The sequence below is a fragment of the Scylla paramamosain genome, chromosome 49 (assembly GCF_035594125.1).
Source record: "Scylla paramamosain isolate STU-SP2022 chromosome 49, ASM3559412v1, whole genome shotgun sequence".
NCBI classification, from domain to species: domain Eukaryota; kingdom Metazoa; phylum Arthropoda; class Malacostraca; order Decapoda; family Portunidae; genus Scylla; species Scylla paramamosain.
The window spans coordinates 3,025,836-3,036,944 of NC_087199.1; the positions used below are offsets into that span (position 1 = coordinate 3,025,836).

The 11,109-nt window shown below is 39.0% G+C and overlaps 2 protein-coding genes across 3 annotated transcripts in view; both read right to left on the reverse strand.

Annotated features, from left to right (window-relative positions):
- Positions 1-7,038: 7,038 nt before the first annotated feature.
- Positions 7,039-11,109, reverse strand: part of LOC135095553 (zinc finger protein ZFP2-like) — a 65,370-nt gene continuing 61,299 nt past the window's right edge. Inside the window, exon 2 of the mRNA XM_063996450.1 lies at positions 7,039-8,967. The gene's annotated coding sequence lies outside the window, so the exon portion shown is untranslated. The remainder of the gene's footprint in view (positions 8,968-11,109) is intronic.
- Positions 10,919-11,109, reverse strand: part of LOC135095549 (uncharacterized) — a 52,049-nt gene continuing 51,858 nt past the window's right edge. For both annotated transcript variants that reach the window (XR_010264434.1, XR_010264433.1), the window contains one exon: positions 10,919-11,088. The gene's annotated coding sequence lies outside the window, so the exon portion shown is untranslated. The remainder of the gene's footprint in view (positions 11,089-11,109) is intronic.

Below are 11,109 nucleotides of genomic sequence, written 5' to 3' on the forward strand. Positions count from 1 at the left end.
TTTCAAATGCAAATATACTCGAGGCTTCTACAATAACTGATGGGAGGTTATTCCATGTGTTGACTATTCTTTCCGCAAATAAGTTTTGCCTTAGCCATGTATGACATCTTTTTCATTAACTTACATTTGTGTCCTCTTGTAGCTGGCCCTGCACCCTCATCAAGCTGCAGCACTGCAGCTATCCCCGTTTCGTACTTTCCAGTTGTTAGTTTATATGCCCCTATCATATCACCCCTCAGTCTCCTGTATACTAGTGTAGGCAGCTGCAGCACTCAGTCTCTCTTCATTGCACAAGTTCTTGAGTCCCAGAATTATCTCACATCAATGCACCCAGCCTCACCAACAGCATTCCCCAGTACAGGAGGGAGAGGGGAGAAAGGGAGGGACTACTTGTAGCTACACCTGCCCTGGTTACACAGAAGCCTGGTGCAGAAGTTTACTGGGTTCCCTGTAGTTAGCACGTGGAGAGACATGTCCTCGGCAGCCAGCAATGTCACTGTCTTGTGCCAGTCACCAGCCACACACCTTTAGGCAGCCAGGCAGGTAAACAGAGAGAGAGAGAGAGAGAGAGAGAGAGAGAGAGAGAGAGAGAGAGAGACGGCAAGCACATACAATTATTCTTCTCATGGTCACAATACAGTCACAGCACATGAGGCACGGTTCCTACTTCCCTAGCTTCACATCTGTACAACGTAATACAAGGCAACACACACACACACACACACACACACACACACACACACACACACACACACACACACACACACACACACACACACACACACACACACACACACACACACACACACTGCATCACCATTTGTACAACGAAAGATAAGGCAACACACACACACACACACACACACACACACACACACACACACACACACACACACACACACACACACACACACACACACACACACCTTGAAATACCTTGAAAAAAAACACTGAATATTTACTGGGAGGGACTGGAAGGGAGTTAGGGAAGGTACCACTCTGATAACATCACAGCTGGGAGGGCTTGTGACGTCACGGCTGGGTGTTGATGACGTGACAGCGACCGTTATTTACGTACGTACGTATTTCATTTTGAAAATGACCCCTCTAAAAAACGCAGCTAGACAGGAATGCTTTATAAATTCAGACTTGCCACACATTTTAACTAATGCCACAAATAACAACACATTTCAAAACGCAGTAGTATTAAAGATATTTAAAAAGAAGTATCTGGAAACTGTTGGAACCTTCACCCCATTTGAAATAGTTTAAATGTCCACCCATTCTGGCTTAAACATAACGGAAAACACTTTAAAAAATCTGAAGTATTTTCTAAAACCATTTAAAGTGAGCTACAAGCACAAATAAAAAATCTACTGAAAAAAAATCAATATTATTGGAAGTTGAACACGAATAAAAATAAGTGTACAGTGCACACATTTCACTGAGCGGGACGGCAACACACTTAAAAAAAAACACCAACTATTTTTTAAAACCAATAAGAACCTAGTACAGGCTGAAATAAAAAATTTAGTTTTGGGACCATAAAAAAATATGCCGAAAACGGCCCTCTTATTTACACAAAAACAACGCCAAAATCACCAATTTTCACGCAACACATGCGTTCAAATAACTTAAAAAACAACAAAATATTTTTACAAACCATAAAATCTTAGCTACAAGCCAAAATAAAATACTTAGGAAATAAAAATAAATAGTATTGGAACCGGAGGGGGCTGGGAAGTCTTATCCAAGATGGCGGTGGGGGGCCAGTGGAGGGGACAACCAACCCTTCTCACTCATTTAAACCCTCGCCAAACTAAGTAATGGCAGGTATATCTAATGAGCGGATATTAAAGCTTGGTCATGTGGCTCCACTTTCCGACAGTATTGATTTAAAACACTCACAGATAAGATAGATAACGGCTGATAAATAGAGACGACCCAGATTGTTTACATTTTCATTAAGTTAAATTTTACGGTTTTTAGCAACGAGACGAGGCTGACACAGGGATATATTGTGCTGGAGGTTAGGTGAGATGCGTTAAAATGAGTTAAAACCGTGGATTGTTCAGTTATTCATTAAAAAGTTACGTTAAGTTACCTAAATTTATTCAAACACTTCCTGACCTTACCTTCCCTGTGGTGGTGATGGTGGTGGTGATCTACCTTCCTGCCTCCTCGTCACTATGGCTGGCTGTCTAGCACCTTCTCACAGCCAAACTTTTCTTTATTTTGCTTGTTTTCACCCACTGCTGCCTTCGGGTGTCCACTGCTAGAGCCCACGCCATCCTCATTACCAACTAAAGTAGGTCTAACTCATGGGTAAGCCTTGGCAGCCACTGTGTAGGCGTGGTTACAAAAAAAAAAAAAAAAAAAAAAAAAAACAAATTCTGTCAGGCTGGGAGTTGAAACAGACACATACTAACACCACCCATAGATGCGATACACTGAATGATTAACTTGTCAGGCAGCAGTCAGCGTTGCCAGATTGTTTTGGCCATATTATCGTACTACACAGGTTGAAATTATTGTACTTCTGGTAAAATTATCGTACATATGTAATTATTCCAAATATTATGCAAAACTGCCACTTTCCAAATACAGCAGAATTTAGGTTATATATATATATATATATATATATATATATATATATATATATATATATATATATATATATATATATATATATATATATATATATATATAGAGAGAGAGAGAGAGAGAGAGAGAGAGAGAGAGAGAGAGAGAGAGAGAGGTAGGTGTGTGTGTAATGAAAAAAACAACAATGCCCTTCACAAATAAAACACTTTCCTAAATACATATCATTAATAATTGGAGAAAAACTACAGGACACTTCGTTAAGTTGTTTACTTATTATGTAGATTACTGGTCTTGTTCTTTTATATATACATCCGGCACGTCGTCAGCAGCCCCGCCACTCTCTTCATTGGAGGAATATAGCACTCTTGATGTCATGTTTTTTATCATTGACTTTGATTGATGGCTTGAAGGTCGTACAGTCACTGCTGGTGTGGAAGCAACACACTGCTTCACTAGGATGATGTCTCTTACGGTTTCTGTTTTTAGCTTATCTCTGTCTTTTGTTTTCACACGGTTTACACTAGAGAAGCAGTGCTCACAGTCAGCATTAGCATGAGGCAAAGAAAGACATCCTAGTGAAAAGTCTGAAACAAGCTTAAACTTGGGGTTTCCATCACTATCCTCCGGTTTTTATGGCACACCAAAATTTATCAGGCTGGTTGTAATTGCTTTTGTCCACTTTTTTCGCCATGTTGGTAATGGATTCAGGCAGATCTTCTGCGGCAAGCCTCCTCCACTCATCGTCCAGTTGCTGGAGGGTAGAATCATCCTGGGCAATGATTCGGGGAAGGTGTGTCACGAGGGGCACCAAACTTTGCTCTTGCACTTTGCCCTGGATGCCGAGAACACTGGTTGGCTCCAGCATATGCATTCTTGAAAGGACTTCATCTCCGAAATTAAATCTCTTTCTGATCTATTTTTCTGCTACTATCAAAAATAATCTGCAGTGGAAGCGAAACTCGTACATTCTTGTACATAGCATTCTTGTGGATGAATCCACAGATATATCGGTCTCTCAGAAATTATGCATCATGGTAAGAGTGGTTGAAGGAAATGCTGTTGTCACCAAATTTTGGGATTTAGTGCCATTATTTAGTAGTGATCCTAGTAAAGCTAATGAAGGTGCTACAGCTGCCAGGTTGTTTTCAGAGATAATGAAAACATTTACTGAAAATGGTATACCTACTTCTAATATCATTGGCTTTGGTTCTGATGGATACAGCACTATGATGGGGCCTAATAACTCTGTGAGTAGCAGGTTAAAGGAACTTTGCCCAGGAATCTTTATTATGAAATGTGTGTGCCATTCTGCCCATATATGTGCCTCTGAAGCATGCAAACAATTACCTGATGCTATTGAACAACTAGCTCATGATGTCCACAACACATTCGAGAACTCTTCAAAACGATTGGCACAATTTGTAGAATTTCAAGAGTTTGCTGGGGCTCAAAAGCTTAGGATTTTATTGCCATGTAGAACGCGCTGGCTTTCCTACACGGCTGTTGTGAAAAGGATGCTTGAGCAGTGGGGCCCTCTTCAGATGTTCTTTACTGAATTAAATTTTCAACAGACGAAAACTTGTGGTAGCACAGTTAGAAGTGCTTATGAACAACTGCACAATCCATTTACCAGGCTTTACTACTGCTTCCTTTCTTCAGTATTACCAAAGTTTACTCAGCTGAACCTTTTATTTCAAAGTGAAAGAGTGGTCATAACTGAATTGCACAGGCAAGTTTGTAATTTATATAAAGAATTGCTACTGATGTACATGAACCATGAATACATTGTGAAAAAGATGCTTTCAAAAGTTCATCCAAGATATCAACGTGAGTTCCTGATGCTAGAGCAGGTGTATTTGGGTGCATCTGTCTTAAAAACAATAACACACAATCCAGAATTAAGCAAGCGAAAAAAGGAAATGTACGAGTTTCGCTTCCACTGCAGATTATTTTTGATAGTAGCAGCAGAACAGATCAGGAGGAGATTTAATTTCGGAGATGAAGTCCTTTTAAGAATGCATACGCTGGAGCCAGCCAGTGTTCTAGGCATCCAGGGCAAAGTGCAAGAGCAAAGTTTGGTGCCCCTCGCGACACACCTTCCCCGAATCATTGCCCAGGATGATTCTACCCTCCAGCAACTGGACGATGAGTGGAGGAGGCTTGCCGCAGAAGATCTGCCTGAATCCATTACCAACATGGTGAAAAAAGTGGACAAAAGCAATTACAACCAGCCTGATAAATTTTGGTGTGCCATAAAAACTCTGGAGGATAGTGATGGAAACCCCAAGTTTAAGCTTGTTTCAGACTTTTCACTAGGATGTCTTTCTTTGCCTCATGCTAATGCTGACTGTGAGCGCTGCTTCTCTAGTGTAAACCGTGTGAAAACAAAAGACAGAGATAAGCTAAAAACAGAAACCGTAAGAGACATCATCCTAGTGAAGCAGTGTGTTGCTTCCACACCAGCAGTGACTGTACGACCTTCAAGCCATCAATCAAAGTCAATGATAAAAAACATGACATCAAGAGTGCTATATTCCTCCAATGAAGAGAGTGGCGGGGCTGCTGACGACGTGCCGGATGTATATATAGAAGAACAAGACCAGTAATCTCCTACATAGTAAGTAAACAACTTAATGAAGTGTCCTGTAGTTTTTCTCCAATTATTAATGATATATATTTAGGAAAGTGTTTTGTTTAAGGGCATTGTTTTTTTTCATTACACACACACCTCTCTCTCTCTCTCTCTCTCTCTCTCTCTCTCTCTCTCTGTATATATATATATATATATATATATATATATATATATATATATATATATATATATAAACCTAAATTCTGCTGTATTTGGAAAGTGGCAGTTTTGCATAATATTTGGAATAATTACATATGTTCGATAATTTTATCAGAAGTACAATAATTTCAACCTGTGTAGTACGATATGGCCAAAACAATCTGGCAACGCTGCTGGGGGCATCACTCACGGCCAAGTCGCGCTCAGACAAAGACGGGGAGGATGGTGACCGAGGTAAATACTTTAATTTTGTAGTAAAAACTGATTGTCATAGTGTCAAGTTAATCGCATGTATTGTTAATGAATATTGCAATATGTTGAAAGTGTTTAATATCAGTGTATAATGTTATTTTGTAAGAAATTGAGACCGAGAACTTGTTCGCAGTTCTTACGGTCATGCCTACCTCATCAATAAACGTGTCAGGGAGAACTGCCTTTCCTCGACCCTACGATGATGGGTGTGATCAGTAAAACAGATCACCTGAGAGCCAATTGATGCCCAGCCGGTGCGGCTACACTGTGTTCTTGTGTATCTACATTCATTTTATACTTCCTTCCTTCCTTTAGTTTGAGGATGCCTAAAGAAAAAAATATATTTAATAGTAAACTTGTTCATTCTTATTCTCATTTTTCTTTCTTTTTTCTTTAGCATCTTCAGTTTCTCTCTCTCTCTCTCTCTCTCTCTCTCTCTCTCTCTCTCTCTCTCTCTCTCTCTCTCTCTCTCTCTCTCTCTCTCTCTCTCTCTCTCTCTCTCTCTCTCTCTCTCTCTTAATATCCAGCCTGTCTCCATCTCTGCAACAGTAGATCTCTTGTGTCTATTTCTGTCTTGTGTGCTCTCAATACCCAGCCTCTCTCTGTCCCTGTAATAGTAGATCCCTTGTGTGTATGTGTGTGTGTGTGTGTGTGTGTCATTCCCCTCAGAGCGCATATTGACGTAACATTGGGTAGGACTGAGACTAATCACACGCCACACACCAAACAGTGAGGCCACAGCCCTAGGCTTGCATCCTGCACCTACTTGTTGCCAGGTGAACACCAGCCTAACAATGAGAGGCTCGCCCATTTGCCTCGCCGCACTTGGGACTCCAACTCAGGCCGTGTGTGTGTGTGTGTGTGTGTGTGTGTGATTCACCTACGGTCATCTGCTGGTCACCCAGCCAGCCGTTATTCTACGGAAAGCTCAGACCTCATAGTGACCGATCTTTGGATAGGACTGAGACCACTTACACACCACACACTGGGAGAGCGAGGTCACACCCCCCTCGGGTTACATCCCGTACCTACTTGCTGCCAGGTGAACACCAGCCTAACACTGAGAGACTTGCCCATTTGCTTCACCGCGCCTGGGACTTCAATCCAGGCCGTGTGTTGTTTTAGTGATGTTTAGTGTGTTTATTATAAAAGGTCTGTGTGTGTGTGTGAGTGTGTGTGTGTGTGTGTGTGTGTGTGTTTGTTGTCTCACAGGTCAACTCACAAGCAGTGTGTTTCGTGCTATGGTGATTGTCACATGATGGTGGCGGCGGTGATGGTGGTGATGATGACAAAGGAAGAAAACGAGATGATTATTGTTAGGACGAAAAAAGAAAGTTCTTAGTATTCATACTTATATTCAGAATGATACATAGATATAAGATTGGAGATACTGTAATATTAAGTAGTGGTAACAAGCAGAAATTGTTGTTGTTGTTGTTGTTGTTGTTAATATTATTACTATTATTATTATTATTATTATTATTATTATTATTATTATTATTATTATTATTATCATTATCATTATTATTATTGTCATCATCATTATTGTTATTATTTCACATTTTCTTTCTTCCTAAAGTTGTAATTAACAGACCTTTGACAATTTTTAGACAAGAGTTAAAACTTTAATTTAAAGACTTTTCAAATTTGTTCCTTTAGGTTATATAGTCAATTGCGGTAAAAAATAAATAAATAAATAAATAATAAATAAATACATTTGGGTAACTGGGATAACAAAATACACATTCAGTTTTGGCCTTGATTGAACAAACAATATTCCAAATTCTGCATTCAATAATCATCTAATAAATGCCTGTCCTTTTTCTCAGTCTCATTTCTGCACACATTAAACCTATGGCTATTAAAGGCATGTTAACTTCAGCCTTTTCAGCTTTTTGGAAGTTGGTGGCAGCCAAGGGACCGTGGATGGCACTGCAGACGACACTAATGTGACAGCCTCAGACGTGACTGTGAGGGCAGCAGTTGGACACAAGTTTGTAAATGCAAACTTCCAAAGGTTAGTGATGTCAAAGAGGGGGATTTATGTGCAGTGTTCTGGGCTGAGCCACGACCTACCACTGGGGAAGAGCTGTGAAGGTTTTCAGGGATGACAACAATGGTGGTGGTGGTTGCCATGTTTTGTTAATTAGTCTTTCAATGTGTGTGTGTGTGTGTGTGGTGCTGGTGGTTGTTCATGATGGTTTGAATCCTTCAGGCACTTGTTTGTTTGTTTGTTTCGCTTCTATGAGCGGAACTGTTCGTCACGTTCAATGGAACGTGTAATGGAGACTTGATGTACGGGCAGTGGGCAGAGCAAATAAAGCCGGCAGCGGCAGCAGTTGTCTTCCTCTCATCTGCCTGGCCCCTGCAGCTGGTACAAGGAGGCGGCACAGGCTCAGCACTGCCTCAAGACTGTCCCCAAACAAGGCTTCCCCTCTCCCAGCAAAGTGAGGCTTAAAGCATTGCCACTCACTCTCTCCACTTCCTGGCTTTTGTTTTATTGTAATTCTATATTTATGCACTGCTAAACAGTACTTTGTGCACTGCTAAACAGTGCTTTGTGCATTGCTTACCATCACTTTGTGTACTGCCTACCAATGCTTTGTGCACTGCTAATCAGTTCTTTGTACACTGCTTACCAGTGTTCTGTGCACTGCTAAAAAAACAGTGCTTTGTGCAGTGCTCTGTGCACTGCTAAACTACTTTGGGCACTGCTAAACAGTGCTTGGTGCACTGCTAAACACTGCTTTGGTGCATCAACAAAGCACTGTTTATTGTTCACAATTAATTAGTGTTGCATCAAGTGTAGTTTGTGTTGCATAAGTGCACGGCAGTATTCATCTCCTGTTGCTTCAGTGCTCTGTTATGGTGATGCTGGCTGACCATCTTGAGGGATTTCTCCATTACAAATGCAATGGTGCAGTGCAGAGCCTCATTGCTTGGAATGCTTCTCTGACTAATGCCTCTAAATACACAGACCAGCTCATTCTCAACATGTGAAGCTTTCTTTCAAGTATTTACTTGTTTTACAGGTACATATTTTTTACCTGAAAAGTGATATGTTTTCTTTTGCTGCTCTAAAGTGAATTGCAGGGTGGATTTGACTCGCGCACCACAATACGTGTCTCCGTGTACTAAGAGCTGTGCTGTGCTGTGCTGTGCTGAGCTACTGTTTGGTAGTAAGCAAAACTTTAAACAAAAGTGTGAGGACAAAGTTAAGGCAAATAATATTTTATTTACCCTAAATGACAAAAATTTTAAAATGTATTATTTTTTGGGCCACAATAAAGATTTACACTTTAACACTTAAGTTAACAAGCCTCAAGACTTTAAAAAAGACTTTAAAGAAAAAAAAAAGTTGCCAGTGAAGACTGCTCGTGCAGCTAGCTCAAAGCGGCAAGAATCAGCAGCTACTCCAGCACAAATGGCTGGCCAATCAAGCAGTATAGCTGGATCCAGTGATTTTAATACCTAGTGTGACTGAAGTTTTAGCAGTGGGAGCGCCTGTCATGAGCCGTTAAGACAGGTTGGACTGGTGTATGGGAATGGGTTAATCCATTTTATATTGATTCCTGTGGGGAAAATAGTTTTGATTTCTTAACATTTTGTATTTGAAAAGGCATTCAGGAATTAATTGAATTTGAGAGCTGAGGTTCCAATATATATATATATATATATATATATATATATATATATATATATATATATATATATATATATATATATATATATATATATATATATCAAAGATTAACATGAAATTTGTAATTTTTTTCATTGAGGCACACATTGTTACAACCAAAGTTGTTGCAAATGTTGCTGTAAACAACAAATAAATGGAAGCCTGGAGACGTGAAACAAAGTTTTTTTCAGATGTGGTCTGAAAAGTGTTTTTTTCTAGTTACAGCCTAACAATAACAGACAGTTGTCATTTAATTACAACCTTAAAGACAAATGTCATTTAATTACAGCCTTGAGGAAAAACCAGCAAGTCTTGATAACAAAGCAGTAGGAGTGACCTAAAAGTTTTGAAAATAAAGTTATAATTATGACCTAAAGTGATAAAATAAACTTTGATTCGTTGCCTAGAATTGTCAAGATGAAAGTATTACTTGTGGCCTAAACATTGCAAAGTGTGTTGCAATTGCAGCTAACAATGATAACAATAGTAAAGACAATGACAACAGCAGCAGTTCGTCCCAAACACACGAAACACTCGTTCTTTTTAAAAGTGTCCAGAAGTGACAAGCGTCGAGACGAAGGGTCTCACCACCGCCCGGAAGCACAACACTAAAGGTCTTCCAGCGGCAGCCTGGGAGTCTGAACACCAACAGTTCTGTAGTGCGGCCTCACACTCTCTAGCGTTAGAGCCTTGCGACTGTAGGCTGAGGGGCAGAAACAAGCCACTCACAGTGTGGAGGAAAAGACTCAAGGCTCTGTGGATGGCTGCCTAGTGCTCACAGTTGTGGAGCCTTGAGGCCTTGTGACTGTAGGCTGAGGAGCAGAAACAAGCCACTCACAGCATGGAGCAGTTAGTTTGTTAGGTAATTGTTTGCTTAGTTAGTTTGTTACTTGGTTAGATTGTTGCATTGTTAGTTAAATTAGTTAGTAGTTAATTAGCTAGTTACTTACTTGGTTGATAAGTTATTTAATTATTAAAGACCCAAGGCTCTGTGGATGGCTACCTAATGTTCACAGTTCTGGAGTCTTAAATGTATTTTAAGTGTCTTCAAATTATTGCTTTTGATTCTTGAATAAGATTAACTACAGTAAAGTTTTAACTATAACCTAAATAGAACAACTCTTGTAAGTCTTAAAATTCAAGTTTAACTATAACATAAACATTCAAAACATACATTTCTTAATTATAACTTAAAAGAACAATATTTGAAAGGAAGAAAAAAAACACGAGTATTTAAATGTATGAGAAATATAATAACAAAATAACAATGATGATAATTGTAGTAGTAGTAGTAATATTAAAAATAGAGTAATAATAATAATAATGATAATTATAATAATAATGCTAGTAATAATAATAATCATAGTTATTTGTTGCCAGTACTTATGAACATTTATAATACTGTGTCATTCATACAACTCTCAGTATTAATGCTGATACCAGTTTTATCTATTTATTTATTTATTTTATTTTATTTTTCTATTATTATTATTATTATTATTATTATTATTATTATTATTATTATTATTATTATTATTATTATTTTATTTATTTTTTATTTATTATTATTATTTTTTTTTACTCTCCTCCTCCTCCTCCTCCTCCTCATCATCATCATCATCATCATCATCATCATCATCATCATCATCATCATCATCATCATCATCATCATAATCTTGTTCTTCATATTCATCAGACTGATCAGTATCAAAATCAGGTGTTATAGTTATATGTGAGGAAACACCACTCGTCAGGGACCCTGTGTGGGAGAAGTCAAGGG